Source organism: Hirundo rustica, chromosome 13 (assembly GCF_015227805.2).
Source record: "Hirundo rustica isolate bHirRus1 chromosome 13, bHirRus1.pri.v3, whole genome shotgun sequence".
In the NCBI taxonomy this organism is placed as follows: domain Eukaryota; kingdom Metazoa; phylum Chordata; class Aves; order Passeriformes; family Hirundinidae; genus Hirundo; species Hirundo rustica.
The window spans coordinates 796,525-814,518 of NC_053462.1; the positions used below are offsets into that span (position 1 = coordinate 796,525).

The 17,994-nt window shown below is 41.0% G+C and overlaps 1 protein-coding gene across 6 annotated transcripts in view; it reads left to right on the forward strand.

Moving 5' to 3' along the window:
* TMEM266 (transmembrane protein 266) overlaps nucleotides 1–17,994 on the forward strand; it is an 89,306-nt gene that overhangs the window by 2,299 nt on the left and 69,013 nt on the right. For 3 of the 6 annotated variants that reach the window (XM_040076981.1, XM_040076984.1, XM_040076986.1), the window contains exon 2: nucleotides 13,951–14,067. The exons of the other annotated variants lie outside the window; for them this stretch is intronic. The gene's annotated coding sequence lies outside the window, so the exon portion shown is untranslated. The remainder of the gene's footprint in view (nucleotides 1–13,950; nucleotides 14,068–17,994) is intronic. 6 annotated transcript variants of the gene reach the window in all.

Sequence of the window (17,994 nt, forward strand, 5' to 3'; positions counted from 1 at the left end):
CGCACTGGTTTATGAAAAGGCCAGTAAGAAAATTAAGATGTGAGCTACGTATGCTTGCAGTGTGAGTACCAGTGCAAGCCTGCTACTCAGCTGATGTATTTTCAGTTCGTGACTGACAGCATAAATGCAGAACATAACACACAGTGTAGCTGTCTCCGCTCTCGCTGTGCCTGTTCCCAAAGGTTAGGTGGATGTAAGCATGATTACGGTTCTGAAGATGCCCTGTCCAAGATGCTTGCAGCTCATTACCCTTTGCCTCTCCTGGCCCCCAGTATTGTTGTGCTGTTACACCAGCTCGAGTTCAGTGGTGACTCCCCCAAACCTGGCTACCTGGCAGCTTGCTGTTTGTCTCTGATGGCCTCTACACTGCGGAGTCTGATGCTGCAGTAATATTGCATCACAGGTTACTTTTAGCACAGAGGGACAGAACCAGCAAAACCTCCAGCATGATGAAACAAATGGTTTCAGTGTTACTACACGTGGTTAGGTCCAAATTTGGAGGAGAAACTGCATTGCCCTGCGAGATCCTGACACGACTAAAATTTACCTGTATCATCAGTATTTGTTTAAAGTAGTTGTGTTACTTGGCAATAGCACAAGAATTAATTGAATTGTGTTATGCAGGATAAAACTGCATCTTTTATCAGAGCAACAAACGGGGTGTCACTTCAGTTGTAGTGGCGCTCAGCTAAACGGCTTCCGGGACACTGGGATTATCTAACAGGAAAAGTACTTTATCTCTGTGAGCACTGCAGAATCAATACTGACATAGGAGACTGAGCTGGAGTCCTTTCTGCCACATGTGTTAACATCAGAAGTGTCCAATAAGTGCCATTTGAAGAATCTACGTTGTTTGTTCGTATATGAGACGAGGACTGAGGTTTGATTCCTCATTTTCCTCTCCTCACTGGTTCTAAAGTGATTCTGTGTGTTGCTGAAGGGTATTTGCCACACTCTTGGTAGGCTCAGTAATATGAGGGCTAAGTCTGGAATCAGTGGTGTTGGAAAATGGGGAGGTTTGGATTTTTTGACTCGGAAAAAAATTCTGAACTTTTGGGAGTATTTTTGTAGTGTAGGTGAGTATGAGTATGCTTGGTGAAATGCCGTTTTCAAGAGAAGCAGAGTAAAAAAAACAGTAAAAAGTTGGCTTCTTATTCCTCTGGGGAAGAGTTTTGATGTTGTTCATTCTTTGGCTTTAGAGGTTTCTGTCCAAGGTGAATTGAGACTTTTTCCTCCAAATTCTTAGCTGGTGTGTTGTGGGCAGCAGCAGGGTTACGTCAGTTTCTGTCATATTTCAGCCCACCCATTTGCTGAGCCTAGGATTTGGTGTGATAAGTTGATGTATTAGGGTTTAATTCTTAATTTAGTTATAAGTCCCTGTTACCTCCATGTAGTCACATTGAAATCACTAGGTTTGCATGAATAGTGTGAAGTCAGGCCTTGTAAATTTGAGTAGCAGTGGAGGTTTTCTAATGATACTTAATAGTGCTCATCAACTAAGCATTATAAAATGTAACATTGGCTTGTTTTTTGCTTTATTCCTTTGTCTCACTTGTATTTTATCATGGCTAGCGTTCAGTGTTGCTTTGATGCATTTTGACTAAAATTTCTTTGGGGCAATTTTTGTATCTTTTCTCGCATCTGTAAAGTACTGTGCGTGCCATAGCATTACACACGGATGAAGCTACCTTTGGAAATTTACAAATCCATTGGTTGCAGAGTTAGACCTGTAAGTCAGCAAATGCCTGATTTAGGGTTGTGCAGATACAGTTCCATGTTATGAGCCACCCTGCTCACTGAATGAGGCAGTGATTTGCAGGAGGAGTATGTGGTTTTAATAGTTCAGAGGAGGATTAATGCAAATGGAGCTAAAGTAGTAGACTCTTTTAAACGTGGTGCTTCCGAATTTTCAAGAACTTCCCTTTCAGCCCAAGTAACTCTCTTGCAAATTAGTTTCTAACATAGTACCTCTTGGAACTGGGAAGCTTAGCCCCTTTTGTTTGGTTGGTTTGGGTTTGTTTTTTGGGTTTTTTTGTTGTTGTTTTTTTTTGTAAAATTACACTACATGGAGGTATAAACTTCCCTTGTTGACTTCAAAAAAAAATCCCCAAATGGGATTTGAGCCTTCAGTAGTGATTTCTAATTCAGGTAATTGCCTTTCTTGGTAAGGTTGTCACTGGATAAATGGGGGAAGGACCTTTGGGTTCTGTGCTTTGTGTGGGGGAGCAGCAGGTGCAGTTGGCTCTGTTTCATCCTCCTTTCTGCTCTGTGTCCTGCCCCTGCTTTTTGGCCTCAGCAGCCTGCCAGTGCTCACAGCACACTTGCTTCTGTTCTGTCTGAGGTACCAAGCGCCCAGCCCTTGTGTGCAGGGATTTTTGTTCCTTTGGATTGGCTTTTGAGAAGCCACCAAATACTTGATTTAAAAAAGCAACCAGGCATAGGAAAACAGTTCAGTTTAACTTGAATGGATTGCCACGAGACAAAGAGCATCTCTGCTGTTCCAGGGAACTTCAAAGGTTCCCTGCAGATGAGGCAAGTGTCAGAGCTTCTCAAAAAAGTTGTGAAAGTCTTTGTAGTGGAAACTGTTATGTGTCTGATATTTAAGTGTGCCTACCAGTTATTTCCACTAATAGAAAATGAAAATTCATGTATAAAAATAGCAAAATACAAGTTTTATTGACGTTAGTGAGACTTTTACTGTTGAATTATTCTATATTTTTTCCTTCAATTTATTTGTTCAAGTTTATCAGTTAGTTTCTTACAGAAAAGCAGCCATTTGGACTACCAGTCAATTTGGCTGATGGTACAAATGTAAGGAAAGCTCCACTTTACGTGAACTAAAGAACTCCAGTCTGTAATAATTAAAGTTAGCAAACATACAGGATGTAAACATGAGGCATGTGGTGTGTCTCAGCAAGCAGTGCATAATTTTTCTCTGTATATAATAGCTGCCTGCATTTTACAACCCACATATAGTAAATAATTGCATTTTTTTCTGAAATTATAAAGTAGACAACTTTGAAAGCAACTTTTTAACGGGAATGTGAGATACGGATCAAAGTTCACATGTTAATTGTACAAGTGTATTAAAACAAAAGCCAGTCTGAAAGATTTTTCTTGCACATATCTGTTGGTTTTCTTCTGTTACCAGCTGCCACCTCCAGGAATCGGAATGCTCTCTTTCTTTTTTTTTTTCCCTCTTCTCTGTTTAGTCTTAAGAAGAAGGACTTTCAGAGCAGGGGCAGTAGTGTAATTAAATAGATATGTTTAACTTGGAAAGGTGTTATTTTTAGGACTAGCTCAAAAGGGCAGGTACTCCTTGGAGGCATTATAGCGTGGCCAGATTGTCTCCTCCAACTAAAGAGCCGTACGAGACACGGGCAGCATGAGGGTTTACTTAAAAGTTTTTGACACCTGTTATCTCTGGGCTAAAAAAAAAAAATAAAAATTTGAGAGGAGGCTGCAGAGTGGGCACAACCTGTGAGCCTCTGGACTCTTGGTGCTTCATTGAAAAGAGTGTGGCTTGCAGAGGCTGCCCCGTGGAGGGAAGTCCTTGTTCCCTTCCCTGTCTCAGGGCCATGCTGGTGCTGCTTCTCTTCCCTGTGCTCGTGCACTGGCTCCTCTCAGGCGTGCCCCACTGCTGGCTGGAGCACAGGGAAGCGCCCTCCCAGCAGCGATTGTGCCGGAGACAGCAGCTCTTCTGGATTTACATCCTCAGCTACAAGGAGCAGGGAAAGCTGGTGCATGCTCCCGGTAGGAAAGGGTGTGTATGTGAATTAATGGGCACACTGCAGAGATATTTTTTCTCCCTACTCTCTGTTCTTTTTTTTGTGGTTCACATTTGCTCACTTTTCCACCTCTGAGCAGGGGGGAGCATATGGCAGTGCGCTGTCCATCTGGTTGCCACTTACTGTGAAATCATTATGCAGGTAAATTTGGCCCCATTTTGAATTTCTTAGGTAGGTAAAACTGTTACTAGAATGACAGCTGAAGTGTTTATACTGAGCTGTAAATGTGAATTAAGCGCAGAATGAACACAAAGGGCTCTTTCTGAATATTTTCAATCTTATACATTTAAAAAAACCCAACTTGTGCTATGCTAGTATTTAAAGCAAATAAGGCTGGGATCCTCATTGTGAACAGTGGGCTCTTCAAGTATGGATAAAAGACAAGTCCTGTCCCAGAGGATTTGCAGTCTAAATACATTTTAATGAGAATATAGTGAATGGTGATAAGTGCTTAGGAACCCCTTAGTTATAGCGATAATACGCTATGTATGTAATAAAAAATTCCACTGACATTTTTGCATCCTAGCACAAGCTTGTCACATAGTCTCTTGAAATGCACAGCAGATGTTAATTCAGATCCTGTGCATTTTGGGTATACCCGGGTATTTCTTGTTTACCTGCAGATCAAGGGTCAACACTGGCAAAGAGAAGTCTTACTGTCTTTGTCACCATGTGCACGTGTACATTTTTATCACATTTCACATTGCAAACACTGAGATAATAATAACTTAGCTTTCCTCTAGTTATCTAGAGGAGTACCACTGAAAAAAAGGTGATATTTACACTGTAATATTCTGACACCTTATCTGTAGACATGAGTACCTGCCAAAGTAGTTTTTAAATTCAATTTATTTTATGTTTAGGAGGGTTAACTTTTGTACTTTTTTTATTGTGTAAGTCAAGGGCTTGTTTTTCATGGAGCCACATGGAAAAGTCTGTATTTTTTTACATTGGAACGGGTAGCTATACAAGCAGAAAATGAGTCAGAAGAGAGTAATTTATCTGAAACAATCTTCCTTGCTGTTCAGATCAGGGATCCCCACTTTTGATTGTTATATGCATATTTATTGTATAGTACTGCCGCAGTGATTCCGCTGTAATATGTGATATGAAAGTGCTTGTTGATTGGAAAGAAGAGTTTTGTCTTTGTGGAGGAGAGTGGCTAGAGTTCACTTCATTCTTTAAAGTTTTCATTTTGTTTGGAACAGAAGTGCAGTCAAGTTTTTAGATATTGTAGGTATTGAGATTTTTTGCCTTTTTTCCTGCAAGAGCCTAAATAAAGGACTATAGGTAGCTTTCTAACAAACTTTTGTTCTATACTGCAACATGCAATGAGAAACATTAATTTTAAGGTTTCAAAAAAAACCCCTTGAGTTTGAGATTTACTCTGAAGAAACTGGTTTTGAACAGATATTCTCTGCATTAGTATGTCTTCCAAGTATTTAAAAACGGGAATTCAACCCTCAGTACACAGCAGTGAAACTAGACTGACAGTGGGAATTCTGAGTAGATTTGGGGAGGAGGAGGTAGTTCATGGCTTCTATTAGAGTCTCATGAGAGCTGTGGCCTGTTGGTGATCTACAGCCAAACACTTGTTGTAGCAGCACTGAGGGCAGCCAGGCTCTGCTGGCTGACACTGAGTGCCAGGCTCTGCTAAATCCCTGCTGAACTGCACCTTGCACTGCTTTGTTGAATGACTTGTGCTCTGTGGAATTTTTTTCCAGTTCAAAAGAAGAAGAAAAAAGAAGAGTGGCACAGAAAAATTCAAAGCTTTTTTTTTAAACCCCAGTTCTTTAGCTCAGAACATCGGAGAGTATTTCCTGAGTAGTATTTTGGGTTTTTTAATGCATGGTGTCATATGATTTGTATTGGAGTTTTCTGAAAAATATTCTGTTTTGGAGTTTGTTGTAGGATAAATCTGATGAATCTAAATGTGACATATTGCGTGAGATTTGTGGACATCTTTGTCAAACTTGTCTCCCTGCTGTTCTTTATAATGCGAAAGCGAGGAAGAGTTCCTTTAGTAGTTTGCTTCTCATGAGATAGAAGTAACTGGTAAGGCAGTTTCTCTCTGCTTTTAGAATAGTGACCATAGTGGCTTCTGAGAATGACATTTGAAAAAATTATGTTTAGTTAAAGATTCTAAAAATTTTTAGTTTAATGATATTGGACATCCTTCTGCATCTATTATTCTGCTGTAGAAAAAGAAGTAACTTGTGCAGGTAAAAAACCATTGTTCTGGCTAAGGAAGAGACTATAACAGTCATCTTGAAGTTCTGCTTTTAGGCTGATACCCAGGCTTCATATCATGCCAGGAGGCAGGAGTTTTGATGTGTAAATGAAGATATTCTTTGAAATGCTGGGAAGGCCTGGAGTGCCAGGCAAAGGACTCCCTCAAGAGCCCAAGGAACAGGAGCTCAGGGGCTGCTACAGCCCTTTGAATCTCGAGCTACAGACTGTCCAGTTGTAAGGGTGACGTTCGGTTTCTTTTTTAATTACATTCTCTTTTGATTAAAAATGCTCATCAGCAGCTCCCTTGTGCTCTTCTGAAATTTGGGAGTAATGGAAAGAAACTTAGTATTTTTTCCATTAGCAGTTGGATATTTTACCCGATCTGACTGCACCACCTCATTCTGAAGTGTAGACAGACCTGTTGCTTTTGAAGAACTTCTTTCAGTATAAGATGATTTCCTGCTCTTGAGGGGAAGGGATTGCAGCCCAAGTGGCTGGTAGCTTGCCAAGGCCCAGATCTGAAAGCAGTGGGTACAGTGAACTGGCAGACAAAGGCTAGTTGGTTGTTTGAAGCCTTGGAAATGTGGCCAGGTCTCGGAGTGCCCAGGTGACTGGCAGCTGCTGGGATCTGGTTGATGGTTGCTGGGTTAAATGAGGGAAGTGTATCTCTGGTCAGGAGGGTTCTACAGCCTCATCTGAGAACATTCTGTTAGCTGGTGCTTTCACGGGCTGCCTTGATGGAGCAATTTCATGGACTGAGTGAGCGCGTGAAGTCAGCGAGCTTTCTTCTGCTTCATGTCTCCAAATTAGGATTAAGGTACATGGGACAAATTGACAGGTTTGCACAGTTCATTTTGTCAAGAGAGGGAGGACTTTATGCCCTTGTGCCCGTGTATCTCACAAGCTTTAAAAATCACTTTTAAACATACTCCTTTTTCATTGGTGGCTGTGTGAGGCAAGAGCTTTCTCTCCTGGTAATGTTTAATGAAATGAAATACTTATCTTGGTTATAATGCTATCAGAAGGCAATGCTAAGTGTTCTTTCCTAGAATGAAGGCAGAAAAAAGGGAAGGCCGGTGTTCAAAATATTAAATTATAAAATGAAGGATTTGGCATTGGAAGAAAAATTGATAGCGGTGGTACTTTCTTTCCCTAGATGGACATCTGATCTTGGGGCTTTTACTGGTTGTGTTTAAATGGTTTAGCAAAGCACTTCGGTTGGAAAAAGGCTGTTTTTCTCTTAGTTCTACTGAGTATATAAAACATGCTGCATGAACAACATTTGGCAGAAGAGGAGCAAAATGTATCTGCAACCTTTAATTATATACTATAGGCAGGACTGTCTAGGTCCGAAAATGCCATATTATCAAATAATATCATATTAACACCATATTATCAAATATTACAGGCATTCAGAGCTTGCACAGTAGCTTGATTATTCAGTAAATAATTGGTCTTTGTTAAGCAGATAATGGCACTGTTTGCATTCAGAGCCTAGATTTGAAGTACATGACATAGAATATTTGTATTTTAAATCATCTGTTATCCAGCTGAGGTAAGAACTAAATAGAACGGAGTTCAGTAAAAGCTTCTAGGATGGTGGGCTGCCTATTCTCCTGTGCGTGTCTCACTGAATGTATCATACCTGTAGTTCTGAAGCTGTTGAAGAGATTTTTTTTGTTTACTGAATTTAATTTTGTATGGGTGTTTGCAGCAATGCTTGGGACCATATAGACTGTTTAAACATAGACCGTATTAACAACCAAACCAAACAGAAAATGTCCTGAAGAATAAAACAGTTTGGAAGCTTTCCAAACTGCTGGTGGACAAAAAGAGAAGAAAATAAATAGTGAAGGAGAACAAGAGTATGATTAAGACAGGCAAATAGGATTTATGAGAGAAATGCCATGTCTTTGTGTCACACATCACACCTTATTTTGTTTATCTAGAGGAGAGAAAGTATTTCTGCCTTATGAATATTTACTTAAGCTTTTTAATCCTTAAAGATCCCAAAGTGGAATATGAAATTATTGACTGCAGTGTCAATAGCTGATAATTTTTGTAAGTATGTCAGAATATGAGCTCAGGTAAGTTTGCGGGTTCCTAGGGCATTCATTTATGTAAGCTTATGCTAGGAGGTGACTGTCAGCTTAGTAGAATGCCCAAGTGCTACCGTACTTTGTTTTGCACAGGCTGGGGAGCAGGTGATGATGAACAGATCTTTTTTGTCTGGGTTTTATCTTTCTTTTTCCCAAGATGGAGTTTAAAAGAAAAGGAGCAAGGTGATAAAATTACTGCCTTAAAGGACAACAAAAGTGATCAAACCTACCCAAAGCAATGGGGTTTTGTATCAAGTGCAGCAGTCAGCTAATCAAAACACATGTTCTCTATCTGTGACTGTTTAGCCTGCAGAAGATGAGCCTGCCTTGCAGTAGAGAAGTTGTATTTTCCATATGAGCTGAATGCCCATTTGAGCTGTGATCAGCACTCTGCCTTCCCTAAGGAGATGGCAGTGATTGTAGCATTTATCATACATAAAGGAATCTGTCTTGCTCTATATATCTGCCAAAAGACATGTGAAAAATAGAGACCAAGGCAGCAGCATCCATGATCTCAATAACCCCTCAGACAACAAGACTGATGGTGAACTAACGAAATCACTTCTCCCCATCTCACCTGAGCCCCATATTTAGCCACAGCAATAGTTTTGAGTTGGGCTGATTTAGAAGCCTGTCTGTAGAGGAATCCGCTAGCAGAATATTGGCTGAAAGGTTTGTGTAGTGCATGAAGCTGCTGACCTGTGCTGCAGAGACATGAACCTCCAGGTGAAAACAAATTCTTGTTCACACCAGAAATTGAGTACCTGGATCGAGTGCTGTTGCTTACGTCAAAAATGGTTGCTTGAAAATTAAGTGATGTAGTGGGCAAGAGTTGGAATTTTTGGTGTTCAAGGAAAAATTGTAGTGCATACAATTGTTTTAATAAAAGCAGGGAGTTTGTCTGGGTTATTTAGGATTGAAAAAAGCCCAGAATGTAATGTTCTGCTGTCATCAAGCAGCCCTGTGACTGAGGCAGAGACGTAAGACCAAGGGCAAAACTTCTGTTCAAGAAAGGAAAGATGGAGCAGACTTAAGTTGCAGAGCACTTTTTTCATGGAAGAGCACTGAATATTAGGATTTTGCTTTAGTCCTCTGCTCTAACATGTAGCAAAAATGATGGATTGGTGATTCTTCTGACTTGGCAAAGTTAGGGCTGCTCCCTGGAAAATGCAGCAAAAGAGCCTCAGAGGCTGCTCTGGATGTGCTCACAGATTCGTGTGCCTTTGCAAGGAAAGGAGAAACAAAGGACTTGCAAGCCAAGATCAAAATAAAAAATGATGTCTAAAAGGTGCCATACATGACCTGTTTTTCAATTCTCTGCTAAGGGCAATGAAGCTGCATGGTATGTAATTTCTAATGATTTTCCTTGTATCAAGCTAAACATTCTCTTCACTTTTCTCTCTAAGGACTTAACTATAAGCATTTTTGTAATTCGAGCAAGGACAGATCCGTATGTAGCAGCAGGAGCTACTGGACCTACATGCCGGTCCGAGCTGCTTCCCTTCTTCCCTGCCACGGTGTGTGGGGTCAAAGATGTTCAAGTTGCTAATTTAATATCCAGGTGAAAGGATGGATGACAATATTTGTATGTCCATAGCTAGAGTTTGTGTATCTCCTATGTGAGGAGTATGGCAGTGTTCTCAGGCTTAGATTTTTTGTCAGTTTTTATGGTTCCGTGTTTGTTTTGGTGCATGCATAAGTGTGTTTAAATTAGTTTTCATCTTTTCTCTGAGATATAGTTTTGCATTTTTATAATAATTTATTGTTATAAGTTATATATTATACAACTTATAAGTTATATATTATACAGCTAAACTGTTGGAGGAAATCATTCAGGCATGGGTTTTTAATGAAATTAAGATCTAGTAACACTGTTCACTCTTACAATTTATTTGCCTAGAAAATCCTATAACTTTTTTCCTTCAATAAGCAGGTAAGCTCTCTTTCCCTTCCCCGGTTTTCACAAATTTCAACACTGTATCTGCTGACAAAGTGAGTAGGTGGGGTTAGGTAAAGCATGTGGACTTCTTGTTATTATCTATAATGTGTGTATGTACATGTGGATCCTGTAATTTTTCTGCTTTCTGGGCTCTCATTAAACTCTGCTGCAGAGCTTTGAGTTTGATTTGTACTTTCCACCAAGTTGTCTCTGGGATAGCCTCTCATCCCATTGATTTGCTGTGATATTTTTATGCTAAATGTAGCAAAAGGAGATGTTTAAGGAGAAATATTTCAGGAATTTCAAATGCGCATTTCATCTTCTGGACACAAACTGGTAGAGCAAAGGGGACAAAAGTCAGCATAGTGTGACCAGCTGTCTCTGTAAGTTCTCGATGGAGCAGAGTTTGAGAACATCTGGACTGTGAAATGCACCTCTTGAACTTTCATTGATTGGTTCCTCAGGCTGCCAGCCAGGAAGTGTATTTTTAGATACTTGCAGCAAATCTTACTGCATGTGAGAGAATGCCAGATCCATAGTTCGTCATTTGCTGTTTTTCAGTAAGTAGGAAAAGTGGATTTGGGTTTAAGTTAAATAGTTAATTTAGTGCTGCATTGCAGAGTGCAGTTTGTACACCTGTACCCGAGTTAGCTTTAAACTGGGTAGCCTGGCAACTAGTCCCAAAGCCCAGCACAAACTGTGGTAATTCTGAGTGCCAATCCAGAGAGGAAAACTGTTGGCCTGGACAAGATAAAGCAATCTTTTCTTTTCACTTAGCCATGGCCTCTGAAAGCAGAGATGGGGAAAATGTGTGTGTGTGTCTAGTTTTCATGCCTCACCACATATTTTTTACCAGAACAAAGGAAGACATATTAATTTAATGGAAAATGAATGGTTGACTCCTTGTGAGTGAAATGTGACAGTTACATAGCACACTAGAGTACAACTGTTCCTTGGGACTTTTTGCCTTGGGGCACATTTCTTGTTAAGAAGCAGGAGAAGAGAGTTCTGCCCTGCAGCTGCAGCAGTGGGCAGGGCAGGGGTGAAGTGTATGTAAGGTGTGGGACTGCCTGAACCCATCCAGTCTCATTGATTGCCTTGGTCCCATCACATTCCTGAAGGATTCTGCTCTTGGTTGAGAGTAAACTGTGGTTAGGCCTGCCTGTATTTTTAGCCTTTGGAGATTCTGTCTGATGCTGCTTTTGAATGGCATTATTCTCTGAAGCTCATCGCACTTGTTTTGGACACCTCTCTGTTTCGTGCTCGGTAGAAGAGCATTTCCAATATTACCGACTCTTGAAATTACTTGGTAATGGGATATCTTGTCAAAACCTTGTTCATCTTTGTTTCAAGGCAGGAATTTTCCTATCCTGAAGCATTTCCTGTTTCTCATGCTGTCTGTCCTGCAGTTTCTCCCAAAAGGTTCTCTGTTCAGCATCAGTGTGGTAGGTCCCTTAAAGCAACCTGTGATGCTAAGGTATTTTATCTGCGCTTGTTCAAAACTGAGTGATCTTATGACTGCAAACAATGCCTCAAATTAGATTAAGTACTTTGGAGCAGAGGTTATATCACTTTAAAAACCACCTTCTAAATCACCTAATGTGTCTCTAAGTAGCACGTGAATAACTAAAGTATGGGCCAACATTCTTGTGTTCATTTCTGTTCATTTTTAGGACCTTAAAAGTCATAGGATTCTGATTGTCCTTCTGGAGTCTTTCCCATCTTGGCCCACAGTGGAGTTTGCAGTGGACTCCTTTGTCAGCTCCCACTGAGAGCAGATGCTTGGGACCATGTGAAAGCTTGCTCCACTTTTCAAGGGCTGTGAGCTCTACAGTTCATAGCCTGTTAATTGTCAACCTTGTGTTTTAAAAGAGTATGTTGAGAGTGAGAAGAATTGTACAAGAGAATGTTTTACTAAGGACTAGTGTTTTGGAGCTATGAAGATGAGAAATGAAGACTCACAAGATATTGACCCTTTAAATCACATATTGGTCTTTGCAGCAGATTGTCTCATTTCTAATGCTTTTTTTTACAGTGACAAGTGCAGTAAATCTCTCACCTGATGCCAGTATCATCTTAATACCTTGCAGATGTTCTTGCTTTATTGGAAAATTTGTATTGATTTTGATTTTTATGTTTTTGATTCAAATAAGATTTCAAAACCAATTTATTTTATTTTTGGAATATTTTCATACGTATCTAAGAAAACCTCAACAAACTACACTTACAATACTAGAAGCTTTTCTTTCTATTGGAAAGTGGCAGGATTTTTACCAACAGAATGCTAAACCAAAAGCCAGAAACTTGAATACTAATCCAGATTTTAGCATCTGTTTCCTATGTGGTCTTGGGCTTTGTGGTTCAGTCAGGAAGTATGTATTCAGTAGTTTATTTAAATTCTATTGAAGGTGCTGGGGAGTCTTCAGCTGAGTTTGATATATTGTTTGGCAGACAATGGTTGGGTTGGTGCAATGGTGATACACAAAATATTTCTGAAAATTTTCGGAGCTGTTTTGCCAGGTCTTCATGATTTTAATCCAGAAGCTAATACAGGTGTAGCTTCTTTGCTCTCATTGGTCTGTTTTTAACTTGTTTTTCTGAGTTTCCTGTCTCCTAAAAATGTTTTATGACTAGACTGGAAAAGTAGTTAGTTTGGGTTTTTTTATTTTTAATAAAGATGAATTGATAAATCTTTAACAAAAGTCTGTGTTTGCAGCTGTACCAGACATGGTTCTGTTACAAGCAGGTGACTGGTATGTGTTATTGGTTGAAGAGCAAAACCATGTTTTATTTATATCTTGACATTTGTTTACTGTTCTGGGGCTTGCATTGCAGTATGGATCCCTTGCATAACCTTTGCTTGAAAAGCATCCTTTTATCTGCTCAGTGAGTTAGACAGAACCTCCTTATTGGATATGGGTCATGGGACTTGAAGTACTAAATAAGATACGCTGAAATAGAGCTGAGGAGGGTGGCAGGATGGCTGCTATGTTGGGTCACACAGTGGCCAAAGCTTTTCGGCCTGCGTGGTGCCACAGAATACTGAAGGATAGAGGACAAAGGGTATTTTATGGGACAGTGTGGTTGATGTTTCCTGTTTTCTTTATAATCTTCTGTTTTGAAGAAAGTGGTTACTAAACAAAGCTTTTTAAAACATGTGTTTTATATATTCCCTGTGCTGAGCTCTAGGGTAGCAGAGTTTGTTACGTAAGCTTCCATTGTACATTTCCCCAGCAGACACTGTCATGTGTGATAGAAGTGTTCACAAAGGAATTATTGTATCTCCTTTAATAGACATTTGCTGTCATTATTTAATACGCTGGCAAAAGCCACTGAGGTCTGATTTGAAGTTAGTGCCCGGCATTTTAAATGAGAACAACTTTTCTCCATCATCTCCCTAACTGCAAATTAATTACTATGGCTGTATATTGAAAGAGCAGCCTAGGAATTCACGTGCATGACTCTTAATTGAAAAACATGAGAGTTTTGTATATGCTATTTATTTCTTCCCATTTTGCTATGATTTGATGAGTATTGGGTAGAGGAGTTAATGCAAAGTTTACTCATGGAATTACCAGAGAAGCTGAGGAGAGGTCCCTCTCTGTGCCAGTCCCTGCCCTGTATTTTCTGGTTATGTTGTCAGTGACAGCAAGAGCTTGCTGGGGCAGAACCGCTGGGATTCTTGGGCCTACTTCAGGAAGACCAGCTCCCATGAAGGGATCCATTTGCTGCTAGATTCATCAGTTATCTTTCCCTTATCATTGTGTCTTATCACTACAGTTCCTTTAAATTTATTACCAAAACTTTTCTAAGGCAGGGAAGTTCTCTTTTTTCGTTTGGTTGGGTTTTTTTCTTGTTTCCTCTCTCCTCATTCTTTTCCTCCTCCATGAAGGAAAAACTGGGGTCCAGGAAGCCACAGTCCTATGAAGGCACCTGAAGTGGCATTCAGCCACCGAAGTCCAAACAGCTGAAGCAGCGTCAGAGCATTAACACTTCTGTTTGAACTATGGTGCATATTTTATCTGCCTCTAAGGTATTACTGTTGCTACTGCTCAGTGCCTCTCGCTTGCTCATGTTCTTCTGGGGCTGTAGTTTTACCACGTGTCTTTAGGGCCATGGTTCAAAGTGCATTTGAACCAGGCTTCAGTGCAGAAGCCTGAGGGAATACTGAGGTAAATTTTATGTCTGAATCCCAGAGTACTAGCCTCATTGCTTCACAACATGGATTTCTTAGTATATTAGCAGTAGCACCAAATTGGTGTGCCACAGGGAAAGCTGGTTCTAGGCTCACAGTTTTGAATCACAAAAAGATTAATTTCCTAGTGAAGAGTGAACTTAGTGAGCCTTTAGCAATTGAGAAGTTGATTTTAAGTTTATCTTGATGCTGATGCTGTCAGTGAAAGAGCACAAGCTGACAGTTCTCCCTTCTAAATCAAAGGGAGTTCATGGGTGGGTGTTCCCGCATCTTCTTTGAAATTTATTCAGTAGCTTGTGATGCTCTGCATTTCCTCATGTGACAAGAATATCAGTCCTCTCTGTTCTTGCTGAGTTTAAAAGAGATGAGGGCTGGGCAGGGATGGTGATGTTAGGTATTCTTGAGAGGGGGAAAAGATAAATCGGACATTTTTACTTTCCACGTATGGTTTGTTTTATGACCAGTAGCTGAATGCATTTTAATATGTATTTATATGAATAAGCAACTTCATTCTGAAGGAGCTCTGCATGCCTGTGCAGATCAAATGCTTTTTAACATTCTCAGAAAGTACTTCTCTTGCATGCTTCATTGCTCCTTTTTGTATTCCATACAAAATAACTAAGGAATTAATTACTTCTAGGAAAAAAGAGCACTCACTTCCTATCCCTTTCCCGGGTCCAGTGGGTAGAGCTGTTGCCTTATGTGTTCGGTTTGCAGTGGACGGACTAGGCAGACTGCAAACATCGCTGGGTGTGTGTGTGTCCTGTGATGTGCTCAGCCTCGGTGAGAGGTGAGGGGAGGGCACACTCGTGTGTGTGTGTGTGTGTGTGTGTGCCCCATGATGTGCTCAGCCTCAGTTCGAGGTGAGGGGAGGGCACACTCATGTGTGTGTGTTTGTGTGTGTGTGTCCCATGATGTGCTCAGCCTCGGTGAGAGGTGAGGGGAGGGCACACTCGTGTGTGTGTGTGTGTGTGTGTGTGTGCCCCATGATGTGCTCAGCCTCAGTGAGAGGTGAGGGGAAGGCACACTCGTGTGTGTGTGTGTGTGCGCCCCATGATGTGCTCAGCCTCAGTGAGAGGTGAGGGGAAGGCACACTCGTGTGTGTGTGTGTGTGTGTGTGTGTGAGTGTCCCATGATGTGCTCAGCCTCGGTGAGAGGTGAGGGGAAGGCACACTCGTGTGTGTGTGTGTGTGTGTGTGTGTCCCATGATGTGCTCAGCCTCGGTGAGAGGTGAGGGGAGGGCACACTCGTGTGTGTGTGTGTGTGTGTGAGTGTCCCATGATGTGCTCAGCCTCAGTGAGAGGTGAGGGGAAGGCACACTCGTGTGTGTGTGTGTGTGTGTGTGTGTGCCCCATGATGTGCTCAGCCTCAGTGAGAGGTGAGGGGAAGGCACACTCGTGTGTGTGTGTGTCCCGTGATGTGCTCAGCCTCGGTGAGAGGTGAGGGGAAGGCACACTCGTGTGTGTGTGTGTGTGTCCTGTGATGTGCTCAGCCTCAGTTCGAGGTGAGGGGAAGGCACACTCGTGTGTGTGTGTGTGTGTGTGTGCCCCACGATGTGCTCGGCCTCAGTTCGAGGTGAGGGGAAGGCACGCTGCTGCAGGAGGGACTCTGCTCCCGCTGACTGGGCTGCCCTGGGCGGGCTGTGCCTCCAGGTGCTTCACTGGGCTGTCTGGGCTGGGCCTGCTTGCTCACGGCTTGGAACAAGTCCCTCACCGTCAGTACTTTGTGGCAGAAACCTGGCCTGTAATTTGCAGTAAGTGCATTCCATGGCCTGCTGAGGGAACCAGGGTGACCTGATTAAATGCACCAGACATATATTAAATAATGGCTATCAGTCCTCTGCATGCTGTAATAAGGTAGTTAAAACTCTCCTTTTAGGCTCCTGGTGATCAGAAAAGACTCTGCCAGCCAAAAGCAGTACAGCTGTTGTGTCCTCTTGCCTCTGAAGTACAATACAGATGTGAATTCAAGAATTTTAGTGTGTTTTTGCAGAGTGGAGTTTATCCTGTGTGCATCACCAGGATTAAATGCTGCAAGTATTTGTAAATTTGCATTCAAAACAGCTGGGCTGTTTGTTTCCAAAAGCTGAATTACAAAGCATAACACGGTCCAAGAGAAGAGCAATAAATTTCACATCAATGGGCTAATGGTTATATACTTGCTTTTAAGATACACAATAAAGCCATAAATTAATATAAATTTATTGCATTTTGTCTGGAATGTTGCCCATAATACTTTCCAGTAATGACAAAACAGATATTTCTCACAAGTACATTTGTGATTTAGTTGGTTCTTAGAATGAAATCTTTTGTTCTAGATGCTTGTTTTGATTTGTCTAGTACTGGATTTAGTACCAGTCTAGTCAGGTCTATTTTGATTCTGTACTTCTGATTGTGAAAGACAGAATTGGTCTAAAGAACTTCTCACTCTCCTTCCTGGCTAGAAACATAATATTTATGGGCCTCACAGAGGCGTAGTTGGCAAGATGCATGGAAATCCTCAGCTTCACGAGATGCCAACCATTTCTTAAAAGATTTTTCTCTAGTTTCTCCCATTCTTATTGCAGTGTTGTAAATCTGTATTTTGGTTGACGTTACGTTCTCTAGAAAACTACAGGGTACTTCTAAAATTTTTAAAGGCCTTTCTTTCTAGAATCCATTAGGCCCAGGATCTGAAGAAAATTAAAATCAATAGCTGGAGGAAGAGTCTTAAGGTTGAAGGCTAATGGCTGAAAGACAATCTCAAAGTTATATTAATCTAAGTATGATCAGAAGCTCAAGTGAGAGTTAAGCTCCAAGTATGGGAAGCACATATGGTGGATGAAAATTGAAATGTAGTGAGTTTTGCCTGTTTTTCTGACAGACAGGTGGTGACAGACACCTGTACTTTCACGTGACTAAGATTGGCAGTGTCACCCCCCTGAATTGACACACCATGTCCTCAGGATGTCGCAAGGATTTTTTGTTATTCTCCTGCTGTTCTTAAAAGCCTCAGTGAAATTCCAGCACTGTCCAAATAAAATTTGCTGTTGGATTCAAATGGACTTCTATTCTTACCTCCAAAGGCATTAATAGGCTGCAAAAATTAGGTTCATTTGAGATAATCGGAGATTATCTAATCTAATTGCTCCAATCTAAAGAGATGACCATCCAGAGATGACCTAGCAGGTATCCAAATAGACCTGAAAACATTAATTCTAGCATGTTCAAAAGGGTACCTGTTTTTTTCTCAACTATTTTGAAGAGTGGCTGGACTGATCTTGCTTGGCTTGAACACAAAAAGATGTGGCTGCAGGTTTCTGGTTTGGCTTTTCACTGCACTTCCAGGGAGCAGGAAAAAGAGAACTAAAACCAGCATCCAAGAGCTGACTCTTGACGGACAAAAGCAAACCAAACTTCTTTGAGAATAAATTGGTACTTGATTTGCTTCCAGTAGTAATAATTTGGTTTAATGCAACTTGGCTTAGGTTAGTGTCATTCCCAAATGTTTAAATTCAGAAATGTGATTGTTTTTAGCCAAGGAAAGATAAACCCAACTTTGGGTTTCAAATGGGGGGTGTTTTTCTGTGAGGGGGTTGGTTTGTTTCTTTTGAGAAACAGAATTTGTGACACAAAAAATCATGGTTTGTGGGGGGAGTGCCTGTGTTGGGAAATTTGTCCAAATGATCATCTGATATATGCTGACTGAGCCCAGAGTCATTTAGGCTCCCAGACCAGAAAAAGTCAGATATTTTCAATCCAG